Below are 16980 nucleotides of genomic sequence, written 5' to 3' on the forward strand. Positions count from 1 at the left end.
AACTCCATAGTTTGCCCAGTAAAAATGGGACAACATCTTACTAGCTGGCTGGCATACACTGATGATTTGTCTTGATAGATCATACTGCTAGGGGCTTACAAAGTTTGTTTCTAGAACTAGGTAAATATGCAGAAGCAAATGGTCTGTCTATTAATATAGACAAAAGCAAGAGGATGACATTTGCTCTGTCCGTTCCAAAATGTTGAAATATTGGTTGTACCCTCAACGGAATGCAAATTACAAGTGTGTCCTCATATAAGTATTTGGGTATACATCTACAAAACAATATGAGGTGTGATATTCACTGGCAAGAAACCAAAACCAAATGCAACGGAGCAGTAAGTTCTATTCGGCAATTCATAGAAAAACAAAGTGAGGTTTCCATTGATACAATCCTTCTATTGTACCATACCAAAATTCAATCCATCTTATTCTATGGGATTGAAATATGGGTAAATAAATATGGCATGGTATAGAAATGATTTGAAGCCTCAATAATGCGCAAAATACTCTGTATGCCACCGACATTACCCATAGAATATATGTATTTAGAATTTGGAATGGCCGGTATATTAACAGTGAAGTCAATAATGTTTTGCGATAACCTGCTAAAACTAGAGAACGGTATTATGAAGGGGAACTTTGTAGGTGCATTTTGTGAAATTGATAATTGCAATACAATGGGGACTCTGGGCCAGTTGTTCACCCTCTGCATAAAATGGCATGAGGGGTGCTGTGGCCTTACCATGAACGGAGTAGTCTATGTGATCAAGGATCAGTTAAAATATAAACTCCTGTTCTATAGCAAAGAACACCACCTTGTGAACCTGTTTTCAGGGAACCATAATCCTTCCTTTTCTAAGTATATCATTTCTCGAGCGACAAACCCATCTTATCTAATGGCATTCCCCAATAATTCTATTGCAAGACAATACCTGAGGCTCAAATTTGATATTAGTATAGCACTAATGACCCAAGGTGCGGGTTTATGAATTCTGTGCAATGCTCGATATTCAAGGCTATGTGGCACAGAAGACGCTGAAACAATTGAACACTTGTTAACAGTCTGTGAGAGCCTGCATAAAATACAAACTAGCTATTTGAAATCGTACAATAATGGATCTAACTTAGATAACCTAAACTTTGATATGGCCTTTGTTTTTAAAAGGATGTGACAATAATTTGATTTTTTTCTTGTAAAATTGTATTGGAAATGCATAGAAATAATGAATTCCCTAGAGTCTTGTCCCTTGACCACCTAGTGTGTATTGTTGTGAGAAGTGGCGAAACACATACATTTAATTGTTTATGATAAATTTAGTTGTATTGAATCATGATGTTTTTAACATGTATTATGTAATATTTATAGGAACTGTAGGTTAGTTTCTTATGACTAACAATGAACAACCTTTTATCTCAGTGATTCTATTCAGTAAACCATGTTTCTATGTGTTCTTAATTGTAATAACTTGTGTAAATGTCCATTTTGTATTAATTGTTACATATACAAAGCCACTCGGCTGAATGCATATTAAATAAAATGAAGTCAAATAAATAGAGTATACATGCAGCTCACCTAATAACCACATTTATTAGGATGATTATCCTGACAATGTCCACTTGATTGCCTGGGATCTTAATTTTTGGAAATTTCTGAATAACAGGGATTTGGTTCCCCCCTCAAATTAATTCATGATTTAGGTTGAAATACTTGATGATAGAGGACTATCTTTCTCGGCCAACTGTTTACATGTTTTTCTAAAAGTAAGGGTTTATACACTGAAGGCAAGCTGTATCTTAAAGTGCTTGAACTGTGGAGTGAAATAGCCCGAAAATGCCATAACTATAGGCCGGAGTCAGTGGGGGAACATGCCCCTCAGTAAAAGACCTGCACTGGAGTACATGCAAAATGAGGCCCTTTGTGATCATTTGTAACTTACAGAACTCTGTATAGGTTGATAGAGACAACAATTAAAAATGTACAAAGTCCATCAACCTGTGTCTGAGACAGCAGCGTGATGTAAATGAATAGTCTCCTGGTGGTCCCATTCCAACCCGCAGTGTAATTAGCCAGGAAGGAGTGAGAACGCCAGGGAAACCTCTGGGGAAGAAAACCCTGCTTGCTTCTGGGCAGATGGCGTCCTTGTAGACAGAAGAGTTGGTTAGTAGATTAGACAATGTCCAATGGAAAGACTAAGGCCCTCATTCCGAGTCTGGCCGTAGGGGAAACCGGGCACCGGTAAGGAGACCGGTGCCGGTAATCCCCTACCTCCCTATTCCGAGGTCCCTTGGCTGGGACCGTAAGGAACGTGTGGTCAGACCACACATCCCTTACGGGTCCTGCTAAGGGACCAGGGCACAAATAACGGGCTTGACATTCGCGAGCCCGTTATTTGCACCCTCCCCATTCTCATTGAGCCCTATGGGGGCTCAAATGGGAATGGGGAATGGTTGGTGCAATGGGGACTTACCTGTCCCGCCAAGGTAGGACTAGACCGGTAAGTCCCCATTGCACCACACTGGGCTCGGTCCCGCTATTTCCAGTAGCGCCATGACTACCACCAATCTCGGAATGAGGGCCTAAATCTAGCACAGAAGGGCAAAAGAGAGAGGATATATTGGTAAAGGTAGTTCAGCACTAGAAAGCCTCAATGAAAGAAGGATGTAAGCGGACTGAAAGTTTTAGTATCATGCATAAGAAATTTGCGGCCAAGTTGAAGTTCAGTTTGTGGTTCTAGAAGATTTGATCTGTGTGAGGAGAGTGGAAGAAGACAATAACGAAAACGCTTTCTCCGATATGGGCATAGAACTGTTCTACTTGGTATATCAAGTAAGAGAGAATCTTACCACCTCTTTGCCGACGCGTCTCCTGAGAGGCTGGGCTGACAAGAGATCAGGGACTGGAAGCGAGCGTACATCTGGGAAAGAAGATGGCGTTGCTCGTTGCCGTAGCAACTCTGAGAAAATGCCAAATGCAGTATAGCAAAGAAGGGGGTAAGTGTTTCATGAAAGATATTAAAGCAAGAAACACAGAAGTGTTGGTACTGACAACGTACCAGGGTGAGACCTTGCTCTCACAACCCTGCGAGAAATAAGAAGTTCGAGTGAAACAAGACACCTGAAATGCCTTCCTTGGCAATGGGGTTGAGTTACCAGCTGAGCCTTGAACTGCATAGCTGGAACGCTGCAGGAGAAATGGCCTGCCATTTTGGAAGGAACAATGTGATATGATATGATATGATATGGCATTTATAATGCTCCTATACACAAGTGTTAAGTGTGGGCAATGCCAACCCGGCTCCAACAGTGCCAACATCTCCTGTGATACATGCCAGTATGCCCCCTCCAAAGGGCAGAGGTACCGGGCTTGATGAAAACGTTGGTGCAGATGCGGGGCAGGCACGTAGAGGCAGGTTCCCACAACCTCTCAGCAGGAGAGTGCCCCGTCCAGTCCATAAGATATTGTAACCGACCATGGTGATAGTGGGAATCACAGATCCCTGCAACTTCAAATTCAGGGCACGAAGCGGTAGCAATGGAAAGAGGACAGGCACCACCCCCCTATGGAAACAGTCCGCCACATCCTTCTTGAGCTGGGACACATGGAAAACAGGGTGAATCCTGGCCAAGGATGCAGGCAGCTGTATCCAGAAGGCCGTGGCTCTAAGATGACATAGAACCTTAAAATTACCAAAATAACAGGGCGATAGTTTAGATTGAACCAGATGCTGGGGAAGAAAGCGGGATGCCAGCCACACCTTATCCCTGGGGGAGATGACAGGTGCTGGAGTCCGATGACGATCAGCAACATTGTTAATGCTGTCTTGAGCAGCAATGAGAGAAGAATGTGCTGTCTGATGTCCCCAGCAAATCTCCAGCAGTAAACTGTCAATGTCTGGGAAAGATGTTGTGGAAGAGACCCCCACCGGAAAGCAGGTCAGATGGAATCCATACGTGCAATGAAAAGGACTTGTACCAAGAGAGGTTTGTAAGGCATTGTTAATGGCGAATTCGACCAAAGGCAAAAGGTCTGTCCAATTGTCTTGTTCTGCGGAAATGTAATACCGGAGATACCCTTCCAAAGTCTGATTTCATCACTCCGTTTGTCTGTTGGTTTGTGGATGAAACCCAGAATTTAGGGCTCGCTTGATGCAAAGAAGAGTGCAGACCTGTCGCCAGTAATTTGAAGTATATTGCGGCCCACAATCTGAGATAATGGTCTCAGTAAGCCATGCAACGAAAAGATGCAATCAATGAAAACTCTGGCCATTTGAGCTGCAGGTGGAACCCCTGGGAATGATACAAAATGGGCCATTTTAGAAAAAATGTCAACCGTCACCATCACTGCGGTACATCTATTGGAAAGAGGAAGATCAACTATAAAAATCTGTTTTGATTATCTGCCATCGACAAACTGTTATAGGCATCCTAGTGAGGTTGCCCAATGGGGACCAGCAAGGGCACTTTCACTGAAGACAGATGGAGCAGGCGGTGATGTAATCCCTAACATCAGAGAGAAGACTGGGCCACCAAAAATGTCATTGGATGCATTCAGTAGTATTATGTATCCCACGATGACCCGCCATATGAGAATCGTGACACATAGGAAGCACATCCTTCTGGAGCTCAGCCATCAGAATAAACAACTTCTGGGTCTTAAAACAGTAACCTCACTCAAGAGTGAGGTCCAACCAACAGAGGGCTTGTGGGTCTTAAATCTTCATCTTCTGAGTTGCATTAGATACGAATTGCATAAAATGTGAGATCACATGAACGAATCGAGCCTTGGGAAAGAGGGGTTTGGATCAGAATTGTGCAAAAGGTCCTGATTCTTTCCTGGACAAGGCGTCTGCCTTGAGATTTACTCTGCTGGGTATAAATGTAAAAATATATCAAAGGGAGAAAAAACATGGGCCAACATGTCTGCCTGCTGTTGCGGTTTTGTGCAAATTGTAGCGCACAGAGATTATGATGGTCGGTCTGCACTTCTACTACATGTTGGGCTCGCAGTAGTAAATGTCTCCATTCTTCGAAGGAGCATTTCATGGCCAGTAGCTCCTCTTCAAGAACAGTGTAGTTCAGTTCTGACGGGCGGAGAGTCTTAGAAAGATATGTCACGGGGCATTCATCACCCTGGAGGTGTTTTTGTAGAGGTACCACACCTAAGGCTTGATGGGAAGCATCAGATTCAATGATAAACCTCTTGTCTTGATGTATCTGTGTGATATTTCCGCGTCGGAAAAATCCATGATGGAAATGTATGCACTACAAATGTTATTACACTTCCCATGCAAATATCCAATAAAAAACCATACATACGTAAACCCCCGCCCCACCCACACCCACAACACACCCTCACCCACACCCCCAACATGCCCCCACTACCATACTTACATTTCCTTCTTTCACGCTGTGTCCCTAAGGCGCCAGTTCCTGATCACTTCTGTCATCGGGAACCAAAGCCGCAGGGACCTTTTCTTTTTTTTTTTTTTTGGCAGCTGCAGGGGTTTCCCCCACAACCCCCGCTCACTATACTGTGTAATATAGTGAGCAGGGTGTTGCGAAGACACCCCCACAGCCGCTGTCCTTTTTTTTTCTATCGGGAGAGCTGCAGAGGTGTGTAACGCTCACCTGATTCCCACGGAGGCGCAGGTCTGGCTACGAGTGCTGATGCTTCTTCAATGGTGAAGCGCAGGACTCTGAAGATGGACAGGAAGGGCCCTCTACTCTGGCTTCTCCGGCTCGCAGGAATATTCCCCTGTGCGTGAAAAGGGAGTATTACCTACTGACTGAGTTATGATCAAGCCTCCCACTCTCTTCCAACTCTCCATGATACCCTTCCACGATTCCCTATGAAGTCTCACCTTAGGGTCAGGAAGGATGAGCTCTCCATCCTGCTTCTGATGCAGGGGCGCGTTGAAACCCAGTTACTTCACTGGATTGAGGATTGATGGGAGTTCAGGTAAGCTTGACTATTCAGGTAAGGCTCTGTAAAAGTTCTGTTGCAAGTTCAAAAGTCCAAGCTTAATAATAATGTTCATTGTCTTTTTGCAGCAAGCGCTAATGTTTATGTCTTTTTTCCCCTTAGGGGCCGAGGTTCGGAATGCCGGAGATATGGCACCGACCCGAAGTGAAACGTGCAGTTCCAGTTCCAGTAAATGGCAGGTTAGTTCTGGATGAGCGCTCGGGAACTGACTTTGCATACGCTCATTCAATGTCTTTGTCTTTTTTCCCCATAGGGGCCGGGGTCCGGAAAATGCCTGGAAGCGGCAAGACCCGAAATGAAATGAGGTAAGTCTTATTCCCTTCCTTCTCTCACCTCTTATTCTTGTCTTTTTCTCTAGGCTCTGGGAAGTGGCTGTGTATCCGGATGATCGCTGCTGAAGATGGAGGAACCCAGGAAAGGTGAGTGAAATGCAGCGCTGCAGCGATCGTAACGAAATGCTTTTAAAAATAATGTCTTCCTTTTCAGGATCGTCGGTGTGATGTCTCCGTGGTGCTGGTTTAGCAGGTAAGGTCTTTTGTCTCCCTTTGCAGGTGACCGAGGATACTGACAGGCGTGGCTGAAGTCCAGATGCAGGAGCTGACAAGGTGAGCGTCCAGCTGCGAGGAGCAGAACAACGCGAAGCGTGAGTTGCTGATCGGTGTGGTTTAAATACCTTTGGAAGAAGTCCCAAGTGTGTATCCTTCCTCCGATCAGGTATGTATCCTTCCCCGACCACACCCGGGTGGAAAGTAGTCCCACAGGTAAAGTAGTTCCATTCAGGCCTCAAGAGGGCCTGGATGTGGCAGCATGGTCTGCATCAGGTAAGTGCACATGAAAACACTTGAACACATGTCTAGCTTTATGAGCCTGGCGCCTAAGGCGCCAGGACAGAGGTCCAACATGAGCCTGGCACCTAAGGCGCCAGGACTGCGTCCAAAGGGCCCCAGCTTTGGCCCGCTGGCACTCCCCTGGGGGAAATGATGCCTGCCTCTGGGGTCGCTGGGTCGGACCTGGCTCCTTGGAGGTAGGCATCATGACAGTACCCCCCCTCAAGGCCCCTCCCAAGGTTCTTCCCTCCGGGGGTTTGGGCTTGTTCGGAAATCTCCGGTGAAACCTTTGTACTAATCGAGGTGCATGGACATGGTTACTAGGCTCCCACGATCTCTCTTGAGGTCCATATCCCTTCCAGTCAACAAGATAGAAGAGTTTCGACTTTACCACCTTGGAGTCTAAAATGTCTTTAACTTTGAATTCTAATTCCCCTTCAATTTGAACTGGATCTGGAGGCTTGGACAATCGGGTTCCTGGTTGTACTGGCTTCAAAAGTGATGCATGAAAAACTGGATGAATACGCATGTTGGACGGTAGATCCAGTTTAAAGGCCACTGGGTTGATTATAGCTTTGATGGGATAAGGTCCTATGAATCTGGGATTGAAGGTTCGCGGGCCCTTGAGGGGTAAATGTTTAGTTGCTAGCCATACCTGGTCTCCTACTTGGTAAGGAGGAGTTTTACTTCGGTGCAAATCAGCGTTTTCTTTATACTTTTTCTTGGCTTGCTGTAAATGAGTTGCAGCTTCTTTGAAGGCTCGGGTTATTGTGGAATGCAGATGATTTACCGTGGGCATTTCCATGGTCAGAGGTGGATCTAGGTCAGAGGTCCGAGGATGGTGACCATACAAAGTATAAAAGGGGGTTTGTCCGGTTCCAGAATGCACTGAATTGTTGTATGCATATTCTGCGATCCAAAGGATGTCTTTCCAATTTAACTCGGATTGGTGTAACATGCACCGAAGATATTGCTCGAGAGTCTGATTGATTCTCTCGGTTTGTCCGTCGGTCTGGGGGTGGTGGCTGGTGGATAGCCGCACATCAATTTGTGCTAGTTGGCAACACTTCTTCCAAAAATGTGAGATAAATTGACTTCCACAATCCGAGACTAATATGGAAGGGAAACCATGTATGCAAACTATATTCTCCAGGAATTCCTTGGCCAAGGTGGAAGCTGAAGGCAAACCCTTTAAAGGGATAAAGTGGGATACTTTGGAGAATAGGTCCACAATTACAAGGATTGTGTTGTAACCAGCACAAGGAGGCAGATCTGTTATAAAGTCCATTGACATGGTGTGCCATGGCGCCGGTGGAATATCCAAGGGTTGAAGTAGGCCGGCTGGCCTTTTCTTTTGAGCCTTGTTTTGGGCGCAAATTCCACAAGACAGTACAAAAGACTTTATGTCTTTTCTCCAAGAAGGCCACCAGAAGTGGCGTTTGATTTTTTTCCTCCGTTTTAGCGATACCAGGGTGTCCTTCCATTAATGATTCATGATGATGGGCAATAACAAGTTCTTGCAATTCTTTACTTGCCAGAAACAACCGCTCCTGGAAGTAGGGTAAGTCATCCTTAACGGTGTAATGAGACCCTTTTGACTCCATTCCAGTAAGGTTGAAGAGTCTAGAAGTTGTTTTACTTGCGTTTGGATATCCTCAATAGTTTCCAATGAAGTTAAGCCTAAGATTCTTTGCTCAGGTATGATGGGCACAGGTTCAAGCTCGAATTAGGTTCTTCCATGCCAATCCGGGATAAGGCGTCCGCTTTTCCATTCTTGCAGCCAGGGCGATAGGTAATTACAAAATCAACTTCTGCAAAGAATAGAGCCCATCGGAGTTGTCGTGAAGATTGAGCTTTGGCCGTTTTTAAATACTGTAAGTTTCTGTGGTCCGTAATTACGGTGATGGTGTGTCTTGCCCCGAGAAGGTAGTGACGCCAAGCCTTGAAAGCAGATTTGATGGCCAGTAACTCTTTATCGGTGATTGCATAGTTGATTTCAGGAGGAGAACATTTTCTGGACCAAAAGGCCACTGGGTGTAGTTGGTTAGTTTTTGGGTCTCTTTGCGACAGGACAGCTCCCATGGCCGAACTGGATGCATCGCTTTCCACTATGTACGGGAGATCTGGGTGCGGGTGCTTCAATACAGGTGCAGAGGTGAATTTGGTTTTCAGGTCCTGGAAGGCTTGTTCGGCCTCAAGAGTCCATTCGAAGTGTTTGTTTTTCTTTAGGAGAGCGGTGATGGGTTGGACAGTTCGTGAAAATTCCGGGATGAATCTTCGATAGAAATTGGCAAAGCCGAGCATGCTCTGAACTCCCTTCACCGAGCTTGGAGATGGCCATTTGAGGATGGCGTCCACCTTTCGCGAGTCCATTCGGACTCCTTGAGGTGTCAGGATGAATCAGAGAAACTCAACTTCTGTGGTATGAAAAACTCATTTTTCGAGTTTTGCAAATAATCTGTGCTGGCGCAGTTTCTCAAGAACTGCCCTAACATGTTTTCTGTGATCAGATTCTGAAGAAGAGTACACCAGGATGTCGTCAATGTAAACAATGACACAGACATCGATAAGTTCCCGAAGAACATCATTCATAAAGTACTGAAATGCGGCATGTGCATTGCACAAACCGAAGGGCATCACCTGATATTCGAAGAGCCCAAACTTGGTGTGGAATGCAGTCTTCCATTTGTCGCCTTCTTTTATGCGCACCAGGTGATAAGCTCCTTGGAGATCTAACTTGGTGTACACACAAGCGTCTTTCACCCGGTCGATAAGCTCAGGGATCAAGGGCAGAGGATAACGATTCTTAATCGTTATTTGATTTAGGGCGCGATAGTCTATACACGTTCTAAGGTCGCCTTCTTTTTTCGGCATGAAGAACAGAGCTGAAGAGACAGGAGACTTGGACGGGCGAATAAAACCATTGGCTAGGTACTGATCTAAATACTGACGCAAATGCAGGTTCTCAGGTTCCGTAAGAGCATAAATCCTACTACAAGGTAGTTGAGCATTGGGTACCAGATCGATTTGGCAATCATAAGACCGATGGGGAGGTAACGTATTAGCCTGTTCTTTCTGAAAAACGTCTTGGAATTCTTGGTATTCTGACGGTAGCTGTACAGGGGTGGAAGTTGCTGAGGCTAGACCCATAGCTGGATTTCTTAGACAAGTTGGTTCACAATCAGGAAAACTTATCTTCTTTGCTCGCCAGTCAATTCTGGGATTATGTGTTTCAAACCAAGGAATTCCAAGAATTACTTGAAATTGTGGGGCCTTGATCACATCAAACACGATTGCTTCCCGATGTCCATCCTGACCCACCAGTGTCACTTCAACAGTGGAATGCGTTACAGGCGCTGAGGCTATTTCGGTTCCATCTACTGTAGTAATGACATCTTGGGTTACTTTCGGGCGGAGAGGAAGCTTAATCCTGAAAGCCAATTCATGGTCTATGTAATTTCCAATAGCTCCACTGTCGATGTATGCTTTTATAGCATGCAACTGCTGAGGCTGTTTTGGGTCCACGAGCACCATTGGCATGACAAAATGCGAGGTCAAAGAGTTAGTTTTCAAGCTCGGCAAGCGGACCCCTACGCTTGCCGGGCTAGGTCGTTTCCCGAATCAGGTGTCACTAATTCGTTATCAGTAGCTCGAACCACCTTCTTAAGTGGTTTAACTGGACAATTTCGAAGAAAGTGACCGGAAGTCCCGCAATACAGACAAAGTTGCATTTGCCGCCTTCTCTCTCGTTCTTTCTGCCTTAATGGTCCTTTAACCCCACCGATTTGCATAGGTTCTGATACGTCAGTACTCTTGGAGTTAGCGTGGGTTTTGATCGGTGATCGGTTTTCATACTTGAACCGATCTGCTTTTCTATTTTGAAGTCTGTGATCAAGTTGAACCACCAAGTCAATGTAGTCTGCGCAGACCTGGGGTGGGTTTACTATGTGAGCTAGAACATCCTTAAGCTCTCCGCGCAGGCCTCGATGAAACAATGTGATCCTTTTGCTTTCTGGCCATCCAGTTTCCACAACCAGTCTGTTAAAGGTGGCTATGTAGGACAGAAGATCCTGATTACCTTGTCGTAAGGATAGCAGTTTGTTATCAAGGGCCTGTCCTTGAGAGTGTCGAGCGAACAACCTTTCCATGCTGGCCTGGAAGCCCTGAAAATTCTGAAGAATGGGATCATCCTGATTTACCAATGGAATAGACCAATCGTCAGCACTGCCACTGAGGTAAGATAGTATAAAGGCTACCTCGGTCTGGTCGTTAGGGAAGGCTCCGGGTCTGCATAGAAAGTGTAAACGACATTGGTTCATAAAGACGGCATATTTCTTGGGATCCCCCGCAAAACGTTCAGGCGGGGCCAAAGGCATGTGTCCAGGTAGATTAATTTGTACCGGGTTACTCAAACCCATTGATGTGAAAATGTCTCCGGAATTAGGTAAAGGAGTGTGCCCTGACTGGGCCTGTAATAACCTTTTGGCTAGGTCATCTGTTCTTTCCTTGGATAAGATCAGTTCTCTTTTGAGAGCGTTAGTCTCCTGACGGGCGAAGTGCACCTCTGCCCGTAATTCCCCCAAAAGCTGGGCCAGCTGGTCAGTCTCGGAAGTCTCCATAGCGCCCGGGTGGGAAATTGTGGGTAGGCTTCACGTTCTGTAACGCTCACCTGATTCCCACGGAGGTGCAGGTCTGGCTACGAGTGCTGATGCTTCTTCAATGGTGAAGTGCAGGACTCTGAAGATGGACAGGAAGGGCCCTCTACTCTGGCTTCTCCGGCTTGCAGGAATATTCCCCTGTGCGTGAAAAGGGAGTATTACCTACTAACTGAGTTATGATCAAGCCTCCCACTCTCTTCCAACCCTCCACGATACCCTTCCACGATTCCCCGTGAAGTCTCACCTTAGGGTCAGGAAGGATGAGCTCTCCATCCTGCTTCTGATGCAGGGGCGCGTTGAAACCCAGTTACTTCACTGGATTGAGGATTGATGGGAGTTCAGGTAAGCTTGACTATTCAGGTAAGGCTCTGTAAAAGTTCTGTTGCAAGTTCAAAAGTCCAAGCTTAATAATAATGTTCATTGTCTTTTTGCAGCAAGCGCTAATGTTTATGTCTTTTTTCCCCTTAGGGGCCGGGGTTCGGAATGCCGGATATATGGCACCGACCCGAAGTGAAACGTGCAGTTCCAGTTCCAGTAAATGTTAGTTCTGGATGAGCGCTCGGGAACTGACTTTGCATACGCTCATTCAATGTCTTTGTCTTTTTTCCCCATAGGGGCCGGGGTCCGGAATATGCCTGGAAGCGGCAAGACCCGAAATGAAATGAGGTAAGTCTTATTCCCTTCCTTCTCTCACCTCTTATTCTTGTCTTTTTCTCTAGGCTCTGGGAAGTGGCTGTGTATCCGGATGATCGCTGCTGAAGATGGAGGAATCCAGGAAAGGTGAGTGAAATGCAGCGCTGCAGCGATCGTAACGAAATGCTTTTAAAAATAATGTCTTCCTTTTCAGGATCGTCGGTGTGATGTCTCTGTGGTGCTGGTTTAGCAGGTCAGGTCTTTTGTCTCCCTTTGCAGGTGACCCAAGATACTGACAGGCGTGGCTGAAGTCCAGATGCAGGAGCTGACACAGTGAGCGTCCAGCTGCGAGGAGCAGAACAACGCGAAGAGTGAGTTGCTGATCGGGTGTGGTTTAATAGCTTTGGAAGAAGTCCCAATTGTGTATCCTTCCTCCGATCAGGTAGGTATCCTTCCCCGACCACACTCGGGTGGAAAGTAGTCCCACAGGGAAAGTAGTTCCATTCAGGCCTCAAGAGGGCCTGGATGTGGCAGCATGGTCTGCATCAGGTAGGTGCACATGAAAACACTTGAACACCTGTCTAGCTTTATGAGCCTGGCGCCTAAGGCGCCAGGACAGAGGTCCAACATGAGCCTGGCGCCTAAGGCGCCAGGACTGCGTCCAAAGGGCCCCAGCTTGGGCCCGCTGGCACTCCCCTGGGGGAAATGATGCCTGCCTCTGGGGTTGCTGGGTCGGACCTGGCTCCTTGGAGGTAGGCATCATGACAAGGTGTCCCACTGGAACCCCTGCACACTTGTACAGTTTAGTGAGCAGGGTGTTGCAGGGGACACCCCCGCAGACCCTTTTTTTTTTCTTTTGTTTAACCGACCACAACAAAACACCTAAACACACACCACGAAAAGTTCAAACTTTTGGTAGTTAGAATGTTTTCGTGGTGTGTTTTAGGTCTTTTAGTGAGGTCGGTCATTTTTATTCAGACATTTCGTCCTATTCCGCCTTGATCAGGAGCAGGACGGATCGGAGCAGTGGTAAACCTGATCTTCAGAGTGTCCAAAGCATGTTGAGCTTCATCAGACCACTAAAAGGGAATCCCTTTCTTAAGGAGATTGGTCAGAGGAAGGATTATGTCAGAGAAATTCAGGGTGAAACGCCAATAAACATTGGCAAACCCAACAAATCTCTGAATGTCTTTGATTCAGACCAGAGGAGCCCAATCCAAAATAGCAGAGACCTTCCTTGGGTCAAGAGATTAAGACAATATAAATAAAATAAACAAACAAACAAAGACACCCTTGAGCGGACAGGATGTAATCCAAATAAGTGACCATTACCATGAGGAAATTCACATTTATCCAGTTTACAGAATAAGTGGTTCTTCTGCAGATGGGTTAAATCCTCCTTGATGTGCTTAATATACTCGACTGGGGATGATGAGAAGACTAGTATATCATCAAGATACACAATGACAAAATGAAGTAGGATATCGGAAAAAAGGTGGTCCATGGACCATTGGAAGACGGCTAGAGCGTACGACAACCCAAAGGGCATCACGCGATACTCCTAATGCCTGAACGGGATGTGAAAGGCCATCTTCCATTCATCACCAGGCTTGATTCGGATGAGATGATAAGATGATATGACCCACGAAGATCCAATTTTGTAAAAATCTTAGCCCCTTTCACTACCTCCAAAATGTCCAGTATCAGTGGCATAGGATAATGGTCAGGTATGGTAATATTGTTTAAACCTCGGAAATTGATACAGGGTCATAGCTCAGTGGTGTCCTTCCTAGGAATTAAAAATTACAAGGCTCCTGCTGGGGACGTGGATTCGGCATTTAAACTGTTATGAAGAATCTTCTACAAATATTCCTTAAGAATTTCCTTCTCCCTTGCAGAAAGGACATGCATGCGTCCAAAAGGTATGGGCTGATCCGGGACTAGTTTAATGGCTCAATCATCCTTCCAATGGGGAGGAAGCTATGCATATTCGGATGTCGAAAATACCCTCTGTAGCGAATGATTAGGCTCTGGGATTTCCTGTATATGATTTAACACAGTAGTGTTGGGCTCTCTGAGGGGCAATGTTGATGCGGGATGAAACCCCACAGCTCCATTAGGACGACAGTGTCCAAGACAATATTCAGACCCAAAAAGAGGGTACCCGCGGACCAATTAATATAGGGATTATGTATTCTGAGCCAAGGTAATACCAGGCTGTTTGGATGATGTCCAAAACGATTTCTTCTCCATGCAATACTACATTTATCTGAAGAGGTAATGTTTGTTTTCTGATGGGTCCTGAAGCTAGTGGACATCCATCCACAGATTCAACCAGGATGGAAATGGTTTTAGTAGAACGGGGTATTCTGCGTTTAGAAGCCCAGTTGTCCTCAATGAAATTACCTGCTGCCCGACTGTCTACCAAGGCGGGAGCTTTGACAGATTTGTTGGAGGTCCACGTAAAAGTGACCATCAGGATGACCTTTGGAAAGTCATGGGTTTCCGTGACCTGAGACGAGAGACTGGATGGTGAGGAACCGACCATTGATTCACGAACCATGGTTCCCCTTACAGTCTGGTACTGGCGTTTCCCTGCCTTCTGGGGGGAGTGATGGGACAGTTCTGTACTGGATGGTTTTTAGATCCGCAGTATATACACAATCCTAAACTGCCACGATGATTGCGTTCTTCCAAGTGTGCTGGAGGGCGGAGCGACCTCTGAACGGGCCCATGAGATTCAGAGCTCGCCCTCTGGCACCTTAAATTGAGATAGCTGCACCGAGAGGAGGATGGGGTGCAGAATTCTCTTACTCCAACAAAAATCAATAAGGACAAGTCAATGGTTTGGCAAAGCAAAGTCCGTTTAATGACAAGTACAAAAAACGGGGAAACACATGGAAATCATCAGAGCTGCGATCGCCTGTCTCGCTTCAACTTCCAAATTCTTCTTGCAAACAATAATTTTTGTAGCAAATTCTCGTCATCAACTCATAAGTTTGACATGCAACTCTATTGGTCGGGAAAGGTAATTAAGTATAGGTACTATATCTGTATATGGTAACCGAGCGTGAGGATTGGATAACTCTTATCGGGTGGGTGTCTACGCCCATCCCTCTACATCACTCGTGATAGGCGTCACTGCAAGTACGACATCTCATTGATTTTACTAGCTATAGGACCCTAGATTAATTGGTCCATTGTGATTGGGTAGGTTACACCCCTAGACATAAATCTCCACTTTAATTAGCAGCATGCAGAATGGACACCCAGATGCGGCGTGCCCCAAAATTCACCCTGCCTCCCTTCCATTAATCAGTAGCTTAGGGCTATGTGTCAATTAATTGGCTGAGGATGGCCTCGAAGCTGTAGCTTCTTATCAGGAAAAGTTATGGCATCTTTGGGTTCTGGGTGACTTCAGACATTGGTACCTCTTCGCGCTTGGCTGGTCACGTGTCAGTACACTGCGAAGCTGCTTCATTTTCCATCTGTTTGCTTATTTGATTCTTTGTTCGGCCTCGCCACCTGCCTGGGCCCCAAGATTCACCCTGCCTCCCTTCCATCAATCAGTACCTTAGGGCTATGTGTCAATTGGTTGGCTGAGGATGGCCTCGAAGCTGTAGCTTCTTATTAGGAAAAGTTATGGCATCCTCAGGTTCTGGGTGACATCAAACATTGGTACCTCTTCGCGCTTGGCTGGTCACGTGTCAGTACACCGCGAAGCTGCTTCATTTTCCACCTATATGTGTATTTGATTCTTTGTTCAGCCTTGCCACCTGCCTGGGCCTCCTTATCTCGACCTTCACGGGGCAGGCTTCTATGCTCTTAAGCTTCAATTCTTTGACGATGCCACTCTCCTCCCGCCCTTAATAAGAGAACTTTCCCTGGGCAAGTTAGGGAGGGACTCTTCCTGGGCTGTTCATGAGACGTGCGCACAGAAAGAGACAGCGCCTGGGTAACCAGCCAGCACTAGAGGGCAGAGGCTCCTGGCATCACATCCCGCTGTGGTGCAGGCTTTAGGGGGTCTAGGCCAGTCCCTGAACAGTGCCAGGCACACTGAGTGGCGTGGGTCCTGGGTGTGGTTCTATCGTATCGCCATCAACAATTCCTAGGAGCGTAAGATTCAGGGCTTATTCATCTGTAACTGATAATTTGTATTATTCAGCTTGCTCGTTCATTCCCATATTATTGAAAACTGCTGCTTATTTCTGATTAGTCACTGTAGTAATAAATGCAAACATCAAATCTTCTGTGTGATTGTCTTTCTTCCAGACTGAGTTCATTGTGCCTCGCATAGATTTTTACTTGTGTGGGAGAGTGATTAAGAGTGATTATTGCACTAAGGGCTGGCCGCAGGAGGGTGCGGGTTCCCCTTTTCACTACATTTGGCGTGGTCAGCAGGATTTGCGAGCACAATGCCTTTATGGAAGAAACAGGGGAAGGATGAATGCAATGAAGGGGATAGTGCACTCTGTCACATTCCAGGATGGCCGGTAACAAATGCATGGTCGGGTGTAGCAGATATTTTGCATCGGTCCTCTGCGCCGAGGGCATGGGACATGCTTGAAAATGATGTTTCCCCGGCGGTCATTAGTGAGTGTTTGGAGAGTTTACCGCTTGGGAAAGGCAGAAGGGAGCAAAAAGCAACAGGAAACGTGGGCTGGTTGTTCCTGCAGTCACTCAGGGAGTTGCATGAGAATGAATTGCTTAAAGATGCACTGATTTGTAAATTAAAAGATGAGATTTCCCTGCTCCAGGAGCAACAAATTATAATGAGAGAGGCCCTTGAATCGTCCGTTAAGCGGGCTGATCAGATGGAGGACAGGTGTGCCTCTTTAGCTGTGCGTGTAGCCACGCACAAGCGCAGACAGCGGTG

This window comes from Ambystoma mexicanum, chromosome 7q, assembly GCF_040938575.1.
Source record: "Ambystoma mexicanum isolate Mex_15411 chromosome 7q, UKY_AmexF1_1, whole genome shotgun sequence".
NCBI classification, from domain to species: Eukaryota; Metazoa; Chordata; class Amphibia; order Caudata; family Ambystomatidae; genus Ambystoma; species Ambystoma mexicanum.